General features: G+C 43.1%; 1 long non-coding RNA gene across 4 annotated transcripts in view; it reads right to left on the reverse strand.

Annotated features, from left to right (window-relative positions):
* The window catches only part of LOC126635376 (uncharacterized), a 41,795-nt gene extending 21,095 nt beyond the window's left edge, over positions 1 to 20,700 (reverse strand). For all 4 annotated transcript variants that reach the window (XR_007627682.1, XR_007627684.1, XR_007627681.1 and 1 more), the window contains exons 1-3: positions 19,404 to 20,700; positions 10,949 to 11,052; positions 7,423 to 7,741 (exon numbers count right to left, since the gene is read on the reverse strand). This is a non-coding gene — a long non-coding RNA (uncharacterized LOC126635376). The remainder of the gene's footprint in view (positions 1 to 7,422; positions 7,742 to 10,948; positions 11,053 to 19,403) is intronic.
* Positions 20,701 to 21,293: the final 593 nt, after the last annotated feature.

A 21,293-nucleotide genomic window follows, 5' to 3' on the forward strand; every position in this document is an offset into this window, starting at 1 on the left:
TTTGGTGAGCTTTCCATGTGCCTTCCCATGGACAATTTGTATTACAGAGAAGCTACAAAGAGGCAATATATTTGGAATGGTTGATAGAGGAATATTGCTCATATAGGCAAAACATAACATTTTTGATCCCATCCTCATTTAATTTTTAAGAAAAATAAATGATCCCTCTGTCTTGGCATATGCATCACGTTGAAATGGAGCCATTACTCTGGGCAGCTTTTTCATAATGGCTCGCATAATGTGGTATGAAAATCATGTACAGCTCCTGCATTTGTATCTCAGAAGGAAAATAAAAGGCAGTTAAATTATAATGTAAGAACTAAGCTGTGAATGGATGTTGCATTCAAGGAGTCTAATGCTTAAGAGGGGGAAATAACAAGATTTTTTTTTCCCTGTTCTAGATATTTTATCCATGCCACAAACTCAACCGTCAAATGTTTCAAGAGAGGTCAAAACTAGTCTATCTGTCTTTTTTATGTGAGTTTGTGAAAGGAATCTCTGTGTGGAGTTGTACAGGAATTGACACGATAAACCTAAATGGCTTCTTTACAACTGTTAGGGTTTTCTGTAAACACATGCTGTCCTGCCAGCCAACCAGCTTCAAACCCGGGTGCTGAGCACAGCAGATGGTCTATCCTGCCGATACACACTCTACTAATTCATATTTCAATACACAGCTTTGCTGCCTAAAGGAAGCCACTGCATTCTTGAAAAGTTTTAAAACTTCCAATAGCTGGTAATTTTGGGTGGGTAATTGTGATGGGAGGGAAAGGCTTCAAAAAGAAGGTGACTGGCTCTAACAGAAAAGGACATTTTGAAGGTGCTTGTTGCACCATGATGTATTGTAAACATGAGTCCTGCCATGCAGTGCCTCCTGCCAAAGGGAAACCATGACATGGCTATGCTGCATTAATAGAGGAATAAATAAACACAGAGCTGCACCCCCTAGAAGCAAGGTAGGTAGAAGAAAAAAGGTAAGAGGTGATGAAAATTAGGGCTACTGGCAGCAATCATGGTCATAACATCTTGCCATTGGCATGGCCACATCAGACAATCAGGATTTTCATGGAGAGGGCAAGTTTTTGGAAGGGATGCAGGATAATGCAGCAATTCAAACCACTGCCTTGATTATTCTTTGCACCAGCTCTGCTACTGCTGCTGTGTGCAGGATCATATTTTGGCATCCACACTTTGATGTAAAAACCCTTCTATGTTAGCTAAATCATCCTTCTCATCTCCTGCAGCAACCGATTATGGCCTCAGAGGTTTGGGTAAGATGGTGCAGTACAAGATCCTTGTCTTTCCACTGGGCTACCAGAGCAGGATGTGAAGGGGAAATTGTTATTATACCCCAGAGTCCCTACATGGTTATATTAACTTCTCTTCCTTCATTGCTGACAACTGCTCACACCAGAAATAATAAAAAACCAGAAGGAGCAATGATCCTCAGCAGGAATAACCCTCTCCTTGCAATGGGATTGCTTCTTGAATTCCTCTTGCTATGGTTTTATCAAATGTTGCACCTCCTCCACTGAGCCGTGCTCAGTTGGGCGACTTCAGGTTCAACTAAGTAGGAGCAGAACCTCCTTCCTAAATTCATTAGATCTTTTTCCCAATGGAGAAATGCAAATTAATATTCACTTTCTGCTTTTACTTCAATTTACTTACTTTGTCTTCCAGAGACTAAACTATGGAGATATTTCCAAATCCACAGTTTGTTTCTCTGGCTTTAACAGAGAATGAACAGTTCTGATAAATTTGTTAGAGGGGAAAACAGAACCAAAGTGTCCCTAAGAGAGGGAGAACAGCCGTTGTTTTCATACAGTATTTTGGCTTTCCTTAGTTAAAGAGTCTCAGATGTGTAGCTGGGTTTATTCTTTAAAAAAAAACCAAAAAACACCCGAATTTGGAGATTTTGGGTATTGCTAAAGAACAGAAAACTAAAAACATGAATTGCTGCAGGAGTCACTCACACTGTAGCTAAAGAGAACATAAATCAGCAGAGAGACAGAGTCTTACAACTTAATCACTAATTAAAAAATACTAGCATGCAATTAAGGAGTGTTCTTTGATAAACATGCTGTAGTACATGAATTAGCTCTATGCAGACACACAGCATTGCAATAATTTAGTCTTTTTATATTCTAGGCATAAACACATGGCATGTGTGCGTGCATATTATATTGATGCAAGGTAATGCACAGGGCTCTGTGTGTTGCCATTTCAAATGAAAAATCTGCTTACTGTAAATCAGATAACTCCCTTCCATTTAGATTTAAAACTTGTCCTTAGCACACCTACTGCCAAGCAGTGCGGGAAAGGCACAGGGAGCATTTCCAGAGGGAAAAGTGGAAGCTAATGAGAAACAGCCACATATCTGTGCCTTTTCATGAGGCCCTATAGGGCTCTTGGTTCATGGGATAGAAATCATTGCAAAGGGCAGTGGCGCTATTTCAGATGGATCAGGGTGTCTTGTCTCCCCAGCTTTCTTTTGGTCACCTAAACCACTTTCAAAGTGTTTTAAATGAGACATATTCTCATCACACACATCCAATTGCAAACGAAATTCTGCTACTTGTGGCTCAAAAAGCCCTACCCCTCATCCAACTGCTTCTCTCAGTGCCTCAGTTGAAGGCACTTGTTGTCCAACATGGCACTACTCACACTTTGGGTTACTGTGGCCACAATCCTGAACACCATGGATGTCAGGGACCATGTTGCTGAAGAAGACCTAGAGCAGAGCAGGTGAATGATAATAAGATGGATTGACCAGACAAAAGATGAATGGCAAAGCAACACAAACTCACCACACCATCCCTCACATTTAATCTCATTTCTCCTGTAGTGAGGATGTTTAGATTGGGAATACATTTTCTAAAGTTCTCCTCCTTTCTTACTTTCCAGAAAATCCTCCCAGAAAGTCTTGGCTCCCTGCAAGCCCTGGGGGTGTCTCAGGGTGCTGCTCGGGTGGACAAGTGGCTGCGCTCCCGCCTGGAGGCAGAAACCACAGCAGCAAAAAAACAGATTTCACGGGAAGAGCAGGGGAGGGAGGGGATGAACAAAAAAAAAAGGGAATGTGTTAGTTAACTTCGTGTGGTTGTTCGAGCCACTTCCTGACACCCGAGCGAGTCATCTGAATTTAACACATTTCTCTTTTGCATTTTGCAGCTCACCTTTAAGAGAGCACAAGGCGGAGGAGGTGGGAATATATGGACTTCAGCCCTTCCCATCAGCTTCCCCCTGTTACTTTCAAAGATTTTCTATTTAGAAAGGAAGGCTTTTTTTTTTTCCTGCTGTTCATACATTACACATACTTCCCAGCCAAAATATCTTGCTTGTATATTTTTTTAATTTAGCCTACATTACTCAAAATTGCTCTAAGAATAATTAAAGAGAATAACTTTCCCCATCTCTTTGATTTACCTGAGATTTTTTTAAAACATTAAAGAGTGTTTTAAGGAATAACCGTTAAAGAAAAAAAAGAGAGATTAACAATTAAAGAAAAAAAACACAACCCCACATCCTCCCTCTTTTCTGAATCTAATGAAAATGTTTAAACTGCATGGATATTTATCCTTATGAAAAACATATGAACAAAACAAAACCCCCAGTATTCTGGTGAGATTCTGTAAACAGGACAAAACGTTAACTGCGGAAATATATCATTTAAGACCTTTATTTCCTTCTAGCTCTTTCCAGGCACCAAACGAGCTTTGCATGCAGATTTCATTTCAGCTGGGTGGAATCGTTCTCATAACTATTCTCCAAAGCCCAAGCTCTGAGGTCAGCCCTGCTCTTTCTGCAATGGGATAAATATTAACAAGTGTGACTAACCCATTCCTTGCCCCCTTCTTAAATTTTCCAGAGTGTGTCAGCAAGCATGAAAGCCAGAGATCAAAAAAGGCAAGGGTTTTATTGTTGGAACCGGATGGGAAGAGGGATGCAATATCGGCAAAGTCCCAGCACCTCGGAGAAGTTGGTCTATAACAGCACCAATAAAAAAAAGAGGGAATTACCGGGCTACAAGAAAATGACCTTGCTCTCCTGCTCAAAAATGAGTCAGTTTTAACTTGACCCCCACAATAATGTTTTACAAGTGCTGGACCAATGCCCCAGGAGCAGACCTGGCCTTTCACTGTTTGTCCCAAAGGACCCAGGAGAGGACAGAGGTGGTGGGGAAGGTGTAATTTAGCTCAGTGCCTCCCGGGCAGAGGTGACAGGGCTGTGGTGGCCTCAGGGCTCATGCTCACTCCTGTTTTTCTCTTCACAGCTGCTGCTTATGAAGTTTCATGGTGCCATGGATAATCTTCCTCCCTCCCATGCAATGCATCCTGCTGTGACCCGAGCTGCCCTCCATGCTGTAGTTTGTAAGACCAACACAGGTCTGGTTGTGTCACCCAAATGTTTCTGGGGGCCAGACTCTCAGTCTAACAGGTCTGGTGTTCAGTAAAGCACCTCGAGATGCTCGTTACATTTGCAGCTTGATATCTGTGCAGCAGCAGCAGCAATGCAGAGCCTGGTTTGGAGAGGAATTAGGACACGCAAGCCAAGCAGCTTTGTCCATACTCCACTGAGTGATGAGAAAGCTGTTGATTGCACTTCTGGTGAGCAGGGCATTGGGAAGGCCGGGAAAGGAACTAGTGAGGGTTGTGAATCTATTGGCATCTATCACACAGCATCCCAAAACTGGACGAATACTGCAGACATGGGGGGAGCAAGGGGCCTCTGTGCACCCTGCTCATACCAAAAATTTGTCAAAACCAGATTATAGCTTTGAGAATATTCCTGTTCAAGGTCAAGTCTATTCCTGACAAAGCCAAGGAAAATTAAAAAACAGCTGAAAAAACCAAACCACCAGAAATGATGAACAGAAACATTAAATCCTGAAAGAGGTTTTATTCACTTGATCAACAAAAACCTGTGCTCATATGATTCAAAGCTGTTCACTCATAATGCACAGGCCTCTTGCTTTCCAGAATGTGTTTAATTCTCCTACACATTCTCTCAAATGAAAGGTATGCCCCAGATTTCAGCACCTCCATTGTGACTACTCCACTGACCCCATAAGAAATCATCTCACTGGGTTTGTTTCCACACCTGGCTTTCTTCTGCTGCAGGATGTCAAACTACAGAGCAGAACATACCCAAGAACTTATACTCTCCTCTCTCCATTTTTGAAGCATTTTACGTCTAAAAAAAAGCAATTTCTGAGGTCACTGGGTTCACAGATTATAAGAAGAAAAAGAAGATACATGAATTATGGTCCTGACCTATATAGTTCCTGTTCCACTCTCTTGTTCCACCCTGGTGCAATGATAGCCAGAGCTTCGAAAACATGAAGGGAGCTTGGCATGAAAAGAAAGGAAGAGATAACGTTTACTGACCCCCTATCCCATAGCCTGTGACATCTGCCATAACTTGACAGAGTATGTGAAAAGCTTCTGCAGACACTGTACGGGAGAGATGACATTTAATGAAAGCAAGCCTCGTGCACAAAACTCAGATCTAAAGCCCTTGTGTTTTTCCAGCCTAGGAAATATTTGATTTGGGTTTCTTTGCTCAGTAGCTCCTGATCTCCTAAAGATTCCTGTATGTAAATGCCAGATACCCAGCTGAGTCCAAGGAGAGCCAAGAAGGAGCCACCTGCAAACCACTGTCCAATCTTGTCCATGGCACGGCAGTGACATTCTCTGCAGCAACACTGAAGAAGCCATGTGGGAAAGGAGAGAAGGAAAAGTCCCAGGAAACCTTGTAACTTGCAGAATTTCTAAACTTTGCCCAATTAAACTGTGGTTCCATTAAACTTTTCTTTGCCTGGCAGAGGACTGGCTGAGTTATGGGGAACAGCCCATAGCAATTAAAAGTGAGAGCAATGTTACAAATCTAAGATTTGGTAGACAAAAATCTCTTGCAAAAGACACAGCCCTATGGAGTTACAGCTTACCCAAATGGGGAGAACCAAATTAAATTAAAAAACATATTGTATATTATCTTAATTTATATATGAGATTTTAGACAGTTCCAGATTTCTGGATTAAATACAATACCATGTGGCTCCATTAAGCCTCACTGGCCTTTTAGAATATTATTGAAAGAAATAATATATAACGGTTTGAAAGGTTTTTGGATGCTTGGTGGCATCATTATGCAATTTATTAATATGTGGGCAGAGTGACTAATGCCTCTGAGGATGTATTTTTAGTTTAAAAAAAAAATAAAATAAAAAAGAAAAGTGTGCTGGGGGGACCAAGAAGGAAAAGCAGCTACAAATGGGTTTGTGCTGGCAGCATGTGATGGCATGGATCATTCTGTCTGTCCCTCCACACGCCCAGTGCCCAGAATAGCACTTCTCCTCTCACTGATGGCATTTTCAAAGGGGCCCAGAGGCCCCAGCAATTGCAATTTGGTAGAATTTGGGTATCTAGCTCCTTTTCTGGCATCTTTCCTCCATTTTTAAGGCTGAAAGGGACAATTCAGATCATCCAGTTTAATGCTCAGTATAAATCCCCAAGAAAATAATTTCACACATTCACTCGCTAATTGAGCCTACTACTATACGTTCACCAGAGTCATCTGGGCTGGCCTCCAGTTCTGATTTCAAGATGCAAAAGGATGACAAATCCCCTGCCCCTTTCAACAGTCTGCCCCCTTTCCCTTCCCAATCTCTCAATTTTGCCTGTCTTAAATTTCCAGCTGTTGCATCTCGTTATGTTTTTTCCCCGATTAGACTAAAAAGCCCTTTTGTACACAGTATTTTTTCCTCCAAAGGCATTTAGTGCACAGAGTTAGGTCACTGCCTGATCTGCTTTTTTTGCTAAGTTCACCAAATTGAGCTCCTTAAGCCTCTCTCCACAAGATTTCCTTTTCTAACCCTCAAATCATCCTTGTAAAACTGAAACATAGGCCAAGAGTTTACAGCCTCTATCATGAATTCGAATCCCTGAATCTCAGGTTAATAAAGTCTCTATTTTTTAATAAGGCTTCTGTGAAATGACTAGAAATAGTCCCACAGGATGTGTTATTTGGAGGTAACTATTTCCACATGGGCTGGAGCTACAGCCCTGAGAGCAACGTATGGGGAGAGCTGTAGGAGGGCTCTTCCCTCCTCTCCTTACCTTTTTCTTCAGCCTTTTTTAAGTGCTCTCCCAAGTTGCATTTTAAAAACCAGTATTTTTCTTGGAGAGTCCATCCTGGTGGACACCTCCTAGGCCTCTAGGAAGAAGGTGCAGGATTTTACCTCCCCATGCACACACAGAAACCAGTTTGCCTCCCCCAGCACAAAACCTGCCCTGCACCCGCCAGCACCAGGAGACCCATTTCCAGTGGGAGCAGAAGCATTGACAGGGTCCTGGCACATCTCACTCTGCAAACTGCTCCTTCCCCAGACCCAAACAGACATCTAGACAATCTCTGAAAACTTACCAGACACTCTCTTTCCTCCCAAATTGACAGGATTAAAAACAAACCCTGGATTTTTTTTCCCCTGTCGTTTTCCAGCGTTGGTGTCTACACTTCATACTGTTTCTTCCTGTTATTAATTGGCTTGTTTTTGTTTGTTAAATGATAGTGGAGTTTCACAGGAAGCTTGTCTCTGGATCTTTGGAGAACCTTCCCAATATTGCCAGAAATTCAGTGAAATGGCAGGACATGTTGAGTTCTAGACACTCTCCTTGGGCGCTGGAATTACAATTCACTGCTCCACAGCTTCTGGATGAGATAATACTCTGCCTTCTCATCAGTCCTGTTTGATTTGGATGAGAGATTACACACCAAATGAGGAGTTTAAAAGATGTGCCTGCTTAGTTCCATTCAGCCTGACCTTTATGTACCCCACAGGGACAAACTTGCTCTTCCAAACTAAGACGAAAAATTTCAGAGTCAATCACAAGTGATAAAATATTTGAGTGAGCAAGGTCAGTGCCAGCCCAGCCACTTCTAAACTTGTTTTCCTCAGTTGATTTGTTTGACTTTCTTTTACTCAGCTTTACTTTCAATGTTTTTGATCCAAATCCTTCAAGGCATCATTCACTTCAGGCCATTTTCCATCTCCCAGAGTTGCCCACCCATGTTGTGAAATCTTCCTGTGACTTAAGAGCTCCCCTAACCTACCTTTCTATTTGGCTTAAAAATACCCCTTTTCTTTCCCTCCCTGATGAAAAACCACCAGTTTAAACGAGTCAGTAGGTGTAAATAGAATAAATCACCTAATAAAGTGACCCTCCTTTCCAGCTGTGAGTTGTCCGCAAAGAACATATAGAACATATGGATTAAAAGAACATGCCATTGCTGACTCAGCATCCCAGTACTGTGTTACACCCAAAAGTACTGCAGGTTTGTATAAGTAGCCTGCAATGTTTATCAGATTAGTAAGAAAATTTTGCTTTTAGGTGTGAAATTTAAAATTTCCATGTGGCAGGGACAACTGCTCAAGTATTCTTAAAAATACCTGTGCTAGACAAAGCCTAAAAGCTTGGTTGTGTGGTGGAAGCAGGTAGGAAAGGGTCAAAAAGGCAAAGATTCTTGCATGGAAAGCAAATAAAAATAATTTTTGAAGGGAAAGAATATTAGTGGATGTTTCCTAATGGTCACCATTCACCCTGGTCGTTCTTTGCACTCCACTTGCCAGAGGCATAAGGTTTTAATTTTGTTCATGGTCAATGTAATGTTTGGAGTTTCATCTGCTTGAATGATTCTTTGGAGACCAGTTGCAATAGCAACATTTTGGGTTTAAATTGCATTTGTGTGTTTGTGGGTTTTTTTTACTAGAACTGAATCTTACTAAGGAGTGAAACTGGAAAGGATAAAATTAGATTCCTGAACCTTCTTCTCTTTTTAGAACCAGACATGAAAAAAAACTGCATCCAGTTTTGTTAAATATTTTTTTCCACATCTGGTGTTCAGTCAAAACCATAAGAAAAGTGCTGGAAATCTCACAAGAAAGCTCGTACTCTTGTGATTTCCAGTCCAATTTTTGCAGCCACAGGAGATCTGTATAGTTCAGATAAGAATCTGAAGCAGAAGCCAAACCCAAACTGTGAACCTCCTGAGGCTCACCCCACCCACAACAGCTTATGCCTTTACCCATCATTTGCAGCAGATGTTCTCCCAAATTCTCTAGTGAGATAAATTCCATTAAAAGTTTCAGGAGAAAGATTATAAGATACATACAATACCAAATAAAAGTGTCCAAAGGAGCTCATCGTGGCCCATTAAACTATTGTTAAAGACCTTCATCCAGCAGCATCTATTGATTAGAGCAGTTTTCTTCTCCTTACTACTCATTTTTCCATGCTGGGCTTTGGGGGCTTTTTGATCTAAAGGCCACTGACGTCAATGAGAGCATTTCCATTGTCTTCAGCGGGCTTCGGATCAAGCCCTTGACAAACTGGTTCTCCCACAGGTCAGTCTGCAGAGTGGGTTTCTGCCAGCAGATTGTCCCTAGAACGCTTCACTGTAGATTTACAGTCTTTATAAAATTTCTAAATGAAGTTCTATAGTTAGATTCACGTGGTAAATCATAAATTACAGCAGACTCTGCAAGCTTGGGTTTGAGGGTTGGGGTTTTTTTTCGTTTGGCTCTCGTGAAACATATACTTTTCTTCCATAAGAACTTTTCTCCAAATGCTAATTTTACCTGTTTTCTGCTTTTTTGCAAAACAACATGTGCATTTTTCACAGCCAAATTTCTCTGAGGAAGGATGTTCCTGTGGCAGTGTTGGCGATGTGAGCAAGCAGGGACTCGCCATCCTACGTCTTGGTGCTTGTTGGTAGGGCAGGAGGTGTCTTTGGGCTCTCTCTCTGACTAGCTCTTCACTAGTCAGACTAGTGAAAAAGGAAAAGCAAGCCAAGAGTTTCAGATTTCTTCTGTCCCTTTAGGTGTAGTTAAAGTTGAAAGCTGATTTTTGCCTATTGGAGAAGCATCTTATGTTCAGCTCTGCTATCAAACCCTGGAGGGAGAAATCCCTGGGGCAAGAGATGATCTTCATGCAGAGCCTTGCACCCATGAACTGGGTCTTAACTTGGACCTCTAAAATCTCAACATTTCCTACATGGCCAGGCCATGTGGCAGCAGGACAGCCCTCAGACACTCGAGTCCTAATTTAGATTCCCCCTTGCCAGAGCCTAAATTTAAGAATTCAAGCAGCATTACAGGGCCCATCTGCAAAGTGGGAGCAATAATCCCACAATACCTTCTCAGAAACGCTGCAAGGCCATGAACTCTATCTACACAGAGTAGTACTGTTCAGTAGTAAATGAAATCTGTTTTCACTTCCAAGGCTATGGCATAAATTACTACAGGCAGAAATCCAGCCTAGCAGGCAATGAACTGGATGGGGCCCACTCAGTTCCTTCCATCTTTAGCTTTGATTTTCATTGTTCTATTTCATTAATAGAATTTCCATTTTTTTCCTCCCCCTGTTGTAATTTTTCTAAGCTGTTAATTTGCCAGCAGAAAGAACTGCCTCAAAATTGTATACCAGCTCCTCCAAGGCACCCACAAGAATCTGAACAGTTTTTAGTAGACTCAGCATTTCCCTCTTTACTTCTCAGCACTGGTATATATAGCAAAAGAGGCTGAAGAAAGCCTGTTGTGTTTCCATTGGGGGACCATAATCTGGCCACTTGTTTTCTGCTCAAAATACATTGCATTCTGCAGACACTGTCCTTAAAACAGGGTAATCCTCTCAAGTCAAGAGGCTCTGGCAATTAGCACTACTGGTTTTGAAAGTCACAAATATCACCCCAGACAAGGCATCAGCTGAGAATTTCTTAATTCATTCTATTCTCTCATTTATTCCTTTTTATTTTTAAGAAAGAGTATTGATTCTGCTCAGATCATCTCTGCAAGAAGGAGAATGGAGGAGATGCTTAGGAAAACTATGAGGAACAGCAAAACTTTTCCAGTCCTCCCCTTTGCTTTCCCATGTTCCCAGTCCCTAAATCCTACCTGGACCAGCTCCACTACTGGCCTTTTCTCCAGTCACTGATGTCAAAGACCGTGGATGAACAGGTGTTTTGCCAGCTCTGGTTGCCCCCTCTGATTCATGATGCCTAGGAAAGAAATTAACAGCAATAAATTGGATTCAAATTCTGTATTTTCCTTGGTAGCAGAGTTTGTGACTGCATATGAGTGCTCCTATTGGAAAGAGAACTGGAAAGATAAAAATAGATAAGATAGATGAGAGATTATGGGATAAAGTGATGGCCACTTACAGCTGAACAGGATTGGCTGCTGAAGCCTGCTGGTCTCTTCTGACATTGAGGTTTAGCAGTAGAGAATCTGCTCCATAATTTTGGTTCAACCAAACTCTCTTGGAAGTATTACCTAACAATCTACTATTTCCTTGGGGCCATGGAAAAGAGGATGTTTGATGCCAACCTCTCAGTCTGTGCTGGGGTCTGTGGGATTGGATGATCCAGGTTTTAGGGACTTAGGTGAGAAAGGTGGCATGGAAACTAGCACCTAATGCATCCCTTGCATTACCTGCCTCCTCTCAAACATCATTAAGCCCTCACCTAGGAGCTTTCTGCAGGGAATTAAGGAAGGGCACATAGCAGGACATTATCTGCCCGTATCGGAATCAGGATTTCCATTGTGGATTGGCTTTGCCCCTCATGAAGACCTTATTTAATCTCCACTTTTGAGATACAAAAAGGCTCAGGCACAGAAAGGTTAAGAAATCAGCCCAAGTCTCAGAGCCAGAAATAAAGCTCATTAGTTCTTCATCCACAGGGAGCCCTTTGCTTCCGTCTCATCCAAACTGCTGTGCGACAACCACCATCAAAGGCACCTCAGAAGAGGAGATCAATTTTATAGCGGTTTTACTCTTTGAAAGCACGAAGAGGCTCTCCATTAGGAGCTATAATTTATCTGACTGTGACCACTGACTACAGGTCTATGAAATGTATCTAAATGGATTGCACGGAGCCAGAAAGCTCAACCCAAGTATGTATGGCACACAAATAAGGAAGCTCTGCAAGTCTGAAAATGCAGAGTATCAGCAAGTGCTCTGGTTTTCCGGATTGATTTGGGAGGTAGGTAGGCTTAGCTGAAGGCTGTGGTTTCTAAATTGGACATGGTTACCTAAAACTATTGGAAATTTGAATTGCATGTCAGATGTCTGGAATAAACGCACTCAGGAGACATAAGAAAAAACATGTGGCCTACTATTTTTCTCTTTTTTAACGTCTTTTGGAAACTGTTTAAATCTCATCTGGGGCTTGTATAGTTTCTTTGTTTGGTAATGCAGAATTGAAATTCTTTATAAAGCTTTCCTAATCAAAAGGTAGAAACTTGATTGTTGCACACAGAGCCCTTCATCCTGAAAGATGTCTGTACCCTTTCCAAAAGCATACTCTCCTTTCCAGAGAAGTAAATGATCCTTTGAAAACTAGGCAGCACAGTTATTTTATTTACCTCAAGTAGACCAAATTTAAATTCTGAAATGGGCCATTATGGCCTGACCCTGTTTCTAACTGCCAATAGCTCTTGTAGTTGGGCTGTTCTACAGTTCTCCCCAAGTTCCTGGTGCAAGGTGGACTTGGGGCTGCATATCTTTAGCAAGACCATCCAATATAGTGATGAAGATTATATGCAATACATTTCCTGTGAATTGCAGGCACCTCTGGGGTGAACTGTATCACCTCTTCCGCCTCACATGGCTGTAATGTCCCACTCTGAAGTGAGACTGAAAGGGACACAAGAAGAAACCTTTCTGTAGGCAGAGTGGCCTTACCTGTACCAAGGAGACAGGATTTGGGATGAAATTTGCTCCCACCAAGATGTGGCCTTGGCTCTTAAAAGAGAGGAGGGAATTTTTCATTCCTTCCATGTCTTGAAGATGGTACATGGCTTTGTGTGCTCATGCTAGGGTCTCTAATCCCCCTTTTCCACAGCTCAGTAGCATCAACACAACCTTCATTGTTTGCTTGATGATGTCAACCCAACTAACCAACCAATCAACCTACTCTTCAGCCACCAGCAGCTTCTTGTCCCACACTCTTTACTTGGTGGATCCTCCCACTTTTGATGTTCACTAGGAAGTCCCCAGAACAAGCCAGAATTTTTTGAAGTTTTTCTACTTTTATTTCTTGATGCCTGCTCAGGCGTAGCCTCCTAATTTTAAGGACTAGAGTATGACACACGATAAGTCATGAGTATGGTTGTCAAAAATACACATTCCTCCATTTTTTTTTTTTAACTTAATCTTATTTTGCAGCATCTCAGAGCTGGACTAAGAGACCTGATGTCTCCCTTTTCCTCTGACCAAGATGCATGCTCGGGCCTAGAAAATACTGAGAACAGCATAAGGGCATTAAAAAAAAAAGATTTTTTGATCTAAAACACCTCTTTGTCTTCCAGGTTTTGAATACAATGGAAAAGGCAGAGAATCTATGTAAGTGTCCAGGCAAAGTTTACAGCTCCTCTCAGCAAAAACCTATGGTAGCTGGTACAGCTGAAGTTATGTTCTCTGAAAGCCCTAAACTATACCAGTTAAAGCATAGTTAATGGCAGCATATAAATGTCATTGGGAAAAAATAATGCTGTCATATTTGTTGTTTTTGCGGGTATTCAGGAATCTCTGTCCAGTCTCTGTTTTGGATATATGGATACATAAGTCTGTGCAGACTTGACAGGGTTAAACTCCCAGGAGTGAGAAAGGAGTTACTCTTGGAAGGATTTGGCACCCTCCTCTTTTCCCACTCCCATCACTCAGGTGTGCCAAAATGTTATGGTTTCTTTTAGACCTGCATAATTAAATGAGTGATGAGGAATTTCTCAGCAATATAAAACTGAATTATTTGTTGCTTAAAATAGAGCTGTACCCTCTCCAGGTCATCAGCTGGTGTCAATCAGCCTGTTCCAGGACACCAGATTTTGTTCCTTGGGAATAACACCACGGGCATCAGGAAAGCACAGTGCAACTCCAGTGGGTCCAAGATTGGGAAGGGACCATTATAGTGTCCAGAATCACAGAATATGCTGAGTTGGAAGGGACTCACAAGGATCATCGAGTCCAACTTTTAGCCCTGCACAGGGCCATCCCCAAGAGTCACACCACATGCCTGAGAGTATTGTCCAAACGCTTACTTTGTGTTTTTGTGCTCGAGGAGGAATTCTCACCCCGGGGGGCTCCTCGGGGAGCTGCGGAGGACACGGAAGGTTGCTGTAGGGAAGCCCACGCAGTTTCTCTCCCGGTTTAACGGACAGCCCTGGTTCATAGCTGCCAAATTTTGCTAGCAGCCCGTAGATTTACGAGCCCCGGGAGCGCACCCGGCTCCAGCTGCGGAGCTGCGGGCCGAGGAGCGGGGGGACCCCGGTGGGGACGGAGCCGCCGCCCCTCGCTGAGCTGCAGGCCTGAAACCCAGTATAAAAAGGGGAAAACCGAGTATAAAAAGGGGGGAAAGCAATGAAGAACAAAAGGAAACGGGGGATTTCGGTCCCATCTCCTCAGCCCTGCACTTTGAAAGGGTTTAAGACGCGCCGGCCCCAGCGCCTCTAGGGGCTCGCAGCGGCAACCCCTGTGCAAGGCGGGCTGGGGCAGGAAGGTGGGGAAAGAGAAACTCTGGTTGGGAGTGGGGGGGTAAGGTCAGAGGCAAAGGAAAAGCATCAGAAGAGAAGCCTGGAGGGATACTGAAAAAGAGTAACTTGTCCACAGGGTGTCACTCTTGACCTACTTTTGAGCCAGCACACGGCCTGATCTGTGGCCCCAGGAAATTGGGGATTTTTAGCTCCCCAACAAGCCTCCAAAAAAGGCAAAAGTCTCAAAGAAAGGCACGCTGGCACCTCTGGGTGGACTGCCCTGGGTAGCCACCTGCCCAGGTGTTTCCAACCCTGCTTACCCAGCTGGTTGACCACCTAGCACTGTGTTGGACCTTGGCTTGCCCTGTCCAGAGAATGGAGTTTGAATAGGGTCTTCCTCAAGCCAGGATTACAGCCCACCATGGAAAAAAGAATGGAGAGTGGAAGAAAACACTCTTCCTCCACAGTCAAACTCTTTCTCACCATTCTGCCCCAGACTCCTGCCATTCCACTTCAATATTTATGGAGTGTTCTAGCTTACTATGAAATTTCTCTGTCATCCCATACTGTTAGTCTGCACCTTCCCCTTGGGAAACCTCTTATTTCCCAGGCCCTGCCTCGTGGAAGATGCTGCATTACAGATTTATGGTGAGCCCTAAACCAGGATAAAATTAAGTGCTTATAATACCTTGCTTTCGGTAGCTGCTACTCAGCAGAGACTGGAAGGATTCTTTGCCTAAGGAGAAACCCTATGAGTTCCCAATTTGTTTTCTAGGTCAAGCTGCAGACTTCTGCAGCCACAAGGTCAAAGCTGGGAGTAGCCTGAAATCAGGGAGAGCCCTGACGTTTTGTGGAACATGATGCTGAGGCCAGGCAAGGCAAGACTGCCTACCTGCACTGCCCGTGCCCGCCGGAGGGCTGATGGACACATCAGCCTGCCCAGGACAGGCACAAGGAGCTGCAGTCACCCACAAGGCTCGGAGGGGCTGGTGGGTGACATGGATGCTGGGGTCAGCAGCACAGCAGCCAAAGAACAGGCTGCAACTTTTATAAAGTATCAGCAGAGTATGAATTATTGTGTGTCCTCCTGGCAAGGTTCCTGGAGCAGAGGACACACCAACAAGAGTACTATCTCCTCTTCTAGGGCTGGTTGGGATAGGATTTGTGTGTAGCGTGTACAGCACATAATTCATCAGGCTATCACTTACATAGCATGAGCTCAGCACTGCAGCACTCTCTGACATTTTGAAATATTTTGCTAGGGGCTCAGCAGTTTACTGGGAGTATCACACCAGATACATCCCGAAAGGGATGCTGTCCCTTTGCAGGACTCAACCTTCTCTTGGTTGGAGGTGCTACTGTAAAGCCTGCATCCATCAATCCTACCTGTCTGTGATTGCCTCGTTTGTGCAGTGACTTCGCTCTTTTGCCCCAGGACAACGTTTTTAAGGGTGCTCAGTAACATTTTAAGCACTTCTCAGTTTTCTTTCAGGCCATCCGGAATGTGGCTACCCCGAGATTTTATGGAAACACCTGCAATATGTAAACGCAAGTGTGTAAATCTCTGTAATGCGAAAAACCAGCTTCATGAGGCCGTACAAGAATGCAGCCACGTGACTGCAAAACTTCATTTATAAGTATCTAAATATAGATCATAGCAAGCAGCAAACCCAGGCTTCAGTTTTAAAAGCGAGGGCACAGGGGAGAGTGCAGAGTCAGCACTTCTTAAATAAGAAGTTCTTCTTGTACTAATTCATTTACAGCGGCATCTTCCTTTGACACAGCAAATTTGCATCCCCGAATCCTGATCACAGAGACATAAAGATTTTTATGGGAGTCGGAAATAGCCTCCATGCAGGCGCTGCTGTGGAAGCACTGCACCACTGCCGACCTCTGCGCCCAGACAAGGGCACGCTGCAGTTTGCACCAATTGAGCTGTGCAGGCTTTACTCCTCCCTGTGTTTTTATCACACCCCGTTTCAATTCCCTGGTTCCAGTTTGCCCAGGTTATTTCCCAGCACCAGTGGCTGTGACTGCCCATTGTCCCAGGGAGCACCATGCAAGGGATGGTGCATGCAGGCTGAGCAGGGAATACTGGATTCCACCTGCCCACACCTGCAGCTCAACTGTTTAGGATGATTGGGATATCGTTTGCTTGATGATATTCCTTTGTCAGGAACTATAGCGACAGGATGAGGGGGAATGGCTTCAAAGTAAAAAAGAGTACATTTAGATTAGATATGGGAAGAAATTCTTCCCAGTGAGTGTGGTGAGGCCCTGGCACAAGTTGCCTGGAGAAGCTGTGGCTGCCTCATCACTGGAAGTGTTTAAGGCCAGGTTGGATTGAGCTTTGAGCAACCTGGTACAGTGGAAGGTGTCCCTGCCCATGGGCAGGGGGCGGAACTAGGAGATCTTTAAGGTCACATCCAACCCAAACCATTCTAGAATTCTCTGGCTCTGTATCCCACACACCACAATATATCTGTCTATTGCCATTATCTTGTCTGCCATTAGGCATGAAACTTTTTCAAATCATTCTTCTAGCCTCACAGTTTCCATAGAAATACATTTCAAATTTAGAAAAAGTCAACTGTCCTTTGAAAATCACTGCAAACATTTTAGAGAGACAGTGGCAAGTGTCCTACCCAAATTACCCTGGCCAAATAGTGGGACAGTTTTGCAGGATTCAATAATTCCCCAGATTTGCACAATAAGTAACCTTGCCAGGGTTTGAGCAGAAAGCAGAGGGAGGAAACTAATGCTTTGAGAGCCAAAACTCTAATAACACGAAATTAGCCTTGTTCTGGGTTTACAGGAACCACTTCCTAAACCATGAGGGCTGTTTCCAACTCACAGCCAAGACTGGATTCAGCTGCAGGGAACAGGAGATGTCTGGGAAAATGACTCCCTTCCCCTGGACATCTACCCCACTGCAGGAAGAGTTGTGATAGAAGCTTGAAACAGACCCAACAGAAGGACTTTTCCAGCCTGAATCCTCACCTGGGAAAGCACTGCTCTTTAGGAATGGGATTTAGGTCTTACAGCATCAATGGGACCTAAGCAGATGCTTGAATGAATCCCCACATCTAAATCACCACAGAGACTGTTTTGCAAATTCCTAAACATTTTCCACTGGAATAATCAGAAGATCACACATTTTCTAAATATTGCATAAGTTGGCTAGTTGCTTGAATTTCAAATTTTGGGGCAAAGATCTATGTTATTATCAACAAAATCTGAAATTATTATAGAACATTTTTCACACTCTCATTCTTATTCACTGATTTCCTATTTAATAAACATAAAGAACATTAACTGACATTTGTTTTCAGCTGAATGCTGAAATACTGGGGTTTTTTTACTGAAGAAAAATCAAGTCACAACTGTTTATGTTTGGTGGGACATACAATGGAGCACCATGATGTCCTCAGATTAGGACATTCAGCTGAAGCTGCTGGACTTTGGCAATTGGTGTGAACCCAGAATGTATTTTGATTGGCCCCATCAGACTTTTTTGGTAGCAAACTTGAGATTTTCATGTGGAAAATTTAAGTTTACATGGAAATTTGCTTTTTATTTAATTAAAAAAATCCCACAAAACAAAACAAAAAAGCAACAACAACAACAACATCAACAAACAAACAAAGACCCACAAATCTGCTTTACACATCATGCACAATGCAGAAGAGTCAGCACATGACCAAAGAACATCCACTGCATCCATTCTGCATTTTGTCTATAAAAATACATCTGTATTACCTGCAGTTTTCTGTGCTCAGAGCTGTCTTCCCTTGTGCTGCCTAATGTGTTTAAGGGCACTTTCTGCCATGGTTTTTTGGCTAAATCCCAGCAGAACAACCAGAACTGTGCAAAGGTGCCATCAGATGGGAGGAGGTGGCAGAGGCGTGACAAGAACTGGTCGAGCAATATGACCAGAAGTCAGGGGACAAAGCAGCATTTCCTGCCAACCAAGAAAGGTGAGCAGAGGCTCTTACACCTCCTAAACACCAGCAACAGGGAAGACTGCAACTACTTCATGCTCCAAAGCCCAGCTCCTCCCAGCAGCCCAGCACACAGCAGCAACATGTTAATTATATACCTACATCCATATATATGTATAATCCCCGAGAATGACCTGGTACCTGTAAAAAAAAGTACCTACAGCATGATACATTACTACTGCTTTTGTTGGACTCACTCTGTAATTACAAAGTAGTTACTAAAGAAAACCAATCTGTTGGCTTTGCCATGAGCAATTAATGCAGGTTACCAACATGATGGTTACACAGGGCCAGCACTAGCACTGGCATCCAAGTGTGCTGTTCATCTGTGGGTTGTGGCTCCCCAGTAATGAGTGCTCTGCCTCATATAACATATCCATAGGCATGAGAAACAAACTGCATCAGAAACCCAACTGCACTACTGAAAGGAAAACCCAAGGAGCAGGTACCCAGAGCGTGCTGTGGTTTCTTTGGTCTGATTTTGGTTTTGATAAAAAGGCAGAGCTGGCTCTCCTCTTGCTCTGTGGGGCAGGTTTGTGGATGAGTACCTTTTCCACCCATGGATCTTGTGTACACCTTGCTTTTCCCGTCCCTTGGATTTGGTTTTCTTACTGCTGCTCCTCTCCAGCTAACTCTTACCACAGTGCTGCCATGATCCTGGGGCCATAAAAGCTGGAGCAAGAGTCTATTGACAATAACAACTTTGGAATTACATTTTAAGCACCAGGATTTCATCTATGGCACACCTGAATTAGCATCATAGACCCAACCTTAATAACTCTCTATATAATTTTTTTCATCATTGTGTTTCAAGCCACTGCCCAACTGGCTGCTGGCAGGTTTGATGCCCCATCCAAATCTCTCTTCATCTAACTCACCTTTCTGGTAGATAAACCACTGCCTCCTTGGAGGCATCCTTTGCCATGGGATTGTCTGTGTCAGTGGCCTTTTCCATTTGACCCACCCATCTCTGACCTAAAGAAAACACAAACTATGGGTATTTACAACTAGAGAAATGGTGGGGTGGCCCATGAGTCACTTGCTCCTCATTTGAGGCACAGAAAACACAAAGAAGCAAAAGCTCCTTAGTGTTCACATTTATCCTCCTACTGCATGTTAAAAACACTGTCAAGAAAAAGTATTTAACTCTGTGTTATTTTCTCAAGGTAGGAGAAGGGGTAAAACCAGTTACAATGGATTTGTGAAATTTAAACCACATGTAAAATAAGGTGAGAAGCTACAGCAGAAGGATCTGCTCTTTCCACTCATTCCTAGCACATTTGGTGTGGGGATTCCTACCTCCTCCCACTGTGGAAATCACCATGACTTTCCAGTCAGGAGGCCAGGATGAAGAGGCAGGTGAGTATGGGAGCACCAGGGCCAGTGGTTGTCAACAGCAACCTGGTTTGGCACTGGTGAGAAACAGAAATCTGTCCATGGCCCCAGTCAGCTCAGAGCACAGAAAACCTTTTTTTTCAGGAAGTTTCTCTTCCACTCTACTCAAGGACATAGGAATAGGAGAATATTTGCATTGTATCTTCTATCCAGGGTTACAAAAGTATAACAAAGGACTTCAAAATTGAAGTTTGTTTCTTAAAATTGCAGCTTTCATGGTGGCAGTATTAGGAGTGCTTATCCAGTGTCCTTGTCTGGAGAAGGGGCCATACTCCCCTGCCTCTTCCTGCTTTCTCCATGCTGGGAGTTGCCAACACCTCTCTGGATAGGGATACTTACCCATAACACTCAGCAAGGCTGGATTCTGATGGGGAACAATGAGTAAATGCTGGTGTTGGTCATCAGCACTGTCTGACAGTTAAAGGAGCAACAACCTGTAGTCCTGCAGGTGAACTCAGCCAGCTCTTGCTGAACCTTCTTGGCCCTTAAAAACTAATCAAGGCTCATTAGTCTAAATTAGATGCATCAAGCAGACATCTAGGCTTCATATCATTAAGAGGTGCTAATGGCAGCCTGAAGGCATCCTCCAACCAAACCTGTTTCATATCCTACCTTGATGCTACTGTGAATGATTGCTCCACACTCTCACCTGCTTTTGCCACTGGTGCCAACATTTTCACAAGCACAATAAAAAATTCTGTGCAACTCAGTTCTGGACTGTTTTATTTCAAGTCTGAAAAAAAAACCAAAATGAAAGGGATCTTCAATACTAAAATAATATTTTTTTGCTACAACTGAGTCAATGTCTGGCCATCTCTGCCTCCTTTCATGCCACAGAGATGTCCCGTCCTCTGAGCCACAAAGCAGAGAGCAGCTACTCCAAAGACATCCCACAAACATGAGTGTGCACCAAAGCTTCCATTTCAGGTCAAAATTATGGATATAACCATGTCTCATAATTTACCACACTCAATTCTTCAGCATCCAATCTTTTCCTTATTTTTAACATCCTCACATTTTTCATTTTCTTTCCCCATCACATATTCATTGGATGCTGTACAAACAAGTGTAGATTTAAAGTGTCCCCGTAACATTTTACTTATTCTGTGACTTAATAATAAAAAGAGCACTGAATAGAAAGGCTAGAGTTCAATTTCTGGGCTCTATTGCCACTTGCAAGCTGCACTCTCCCACAGCTCCTTGCTTGAAATACAGCCACCCCTTCAGCTTTATGCTTGCTCTGGAGCAATAAAACTGCACTTTGCTGGAGGAATTTTAAATCGTTCTAAACTAATACAGAGATCTTTAAAACACGAATCTAAAAATGTAAAAAGTGAGGGTCAAAGTGAAACTTTTGGGTTTTACCAAGTGGG

Source organism: Myiozetetes cayanensis, unplaced genomic scaffold (genome assembly GCF_022539395.1).
Source record: "Myiozetetes cayanensis isolate MyiCay16 unplaced genomic scaffold, myiCay2020 scf12, whole genome shotgun sequence".
NCBI lineage: Eukaryota > Metazoa > Chordata > Aves > Passeriformes > Tyrannidae > Myiozetetes > Myiozetetes cayanensis.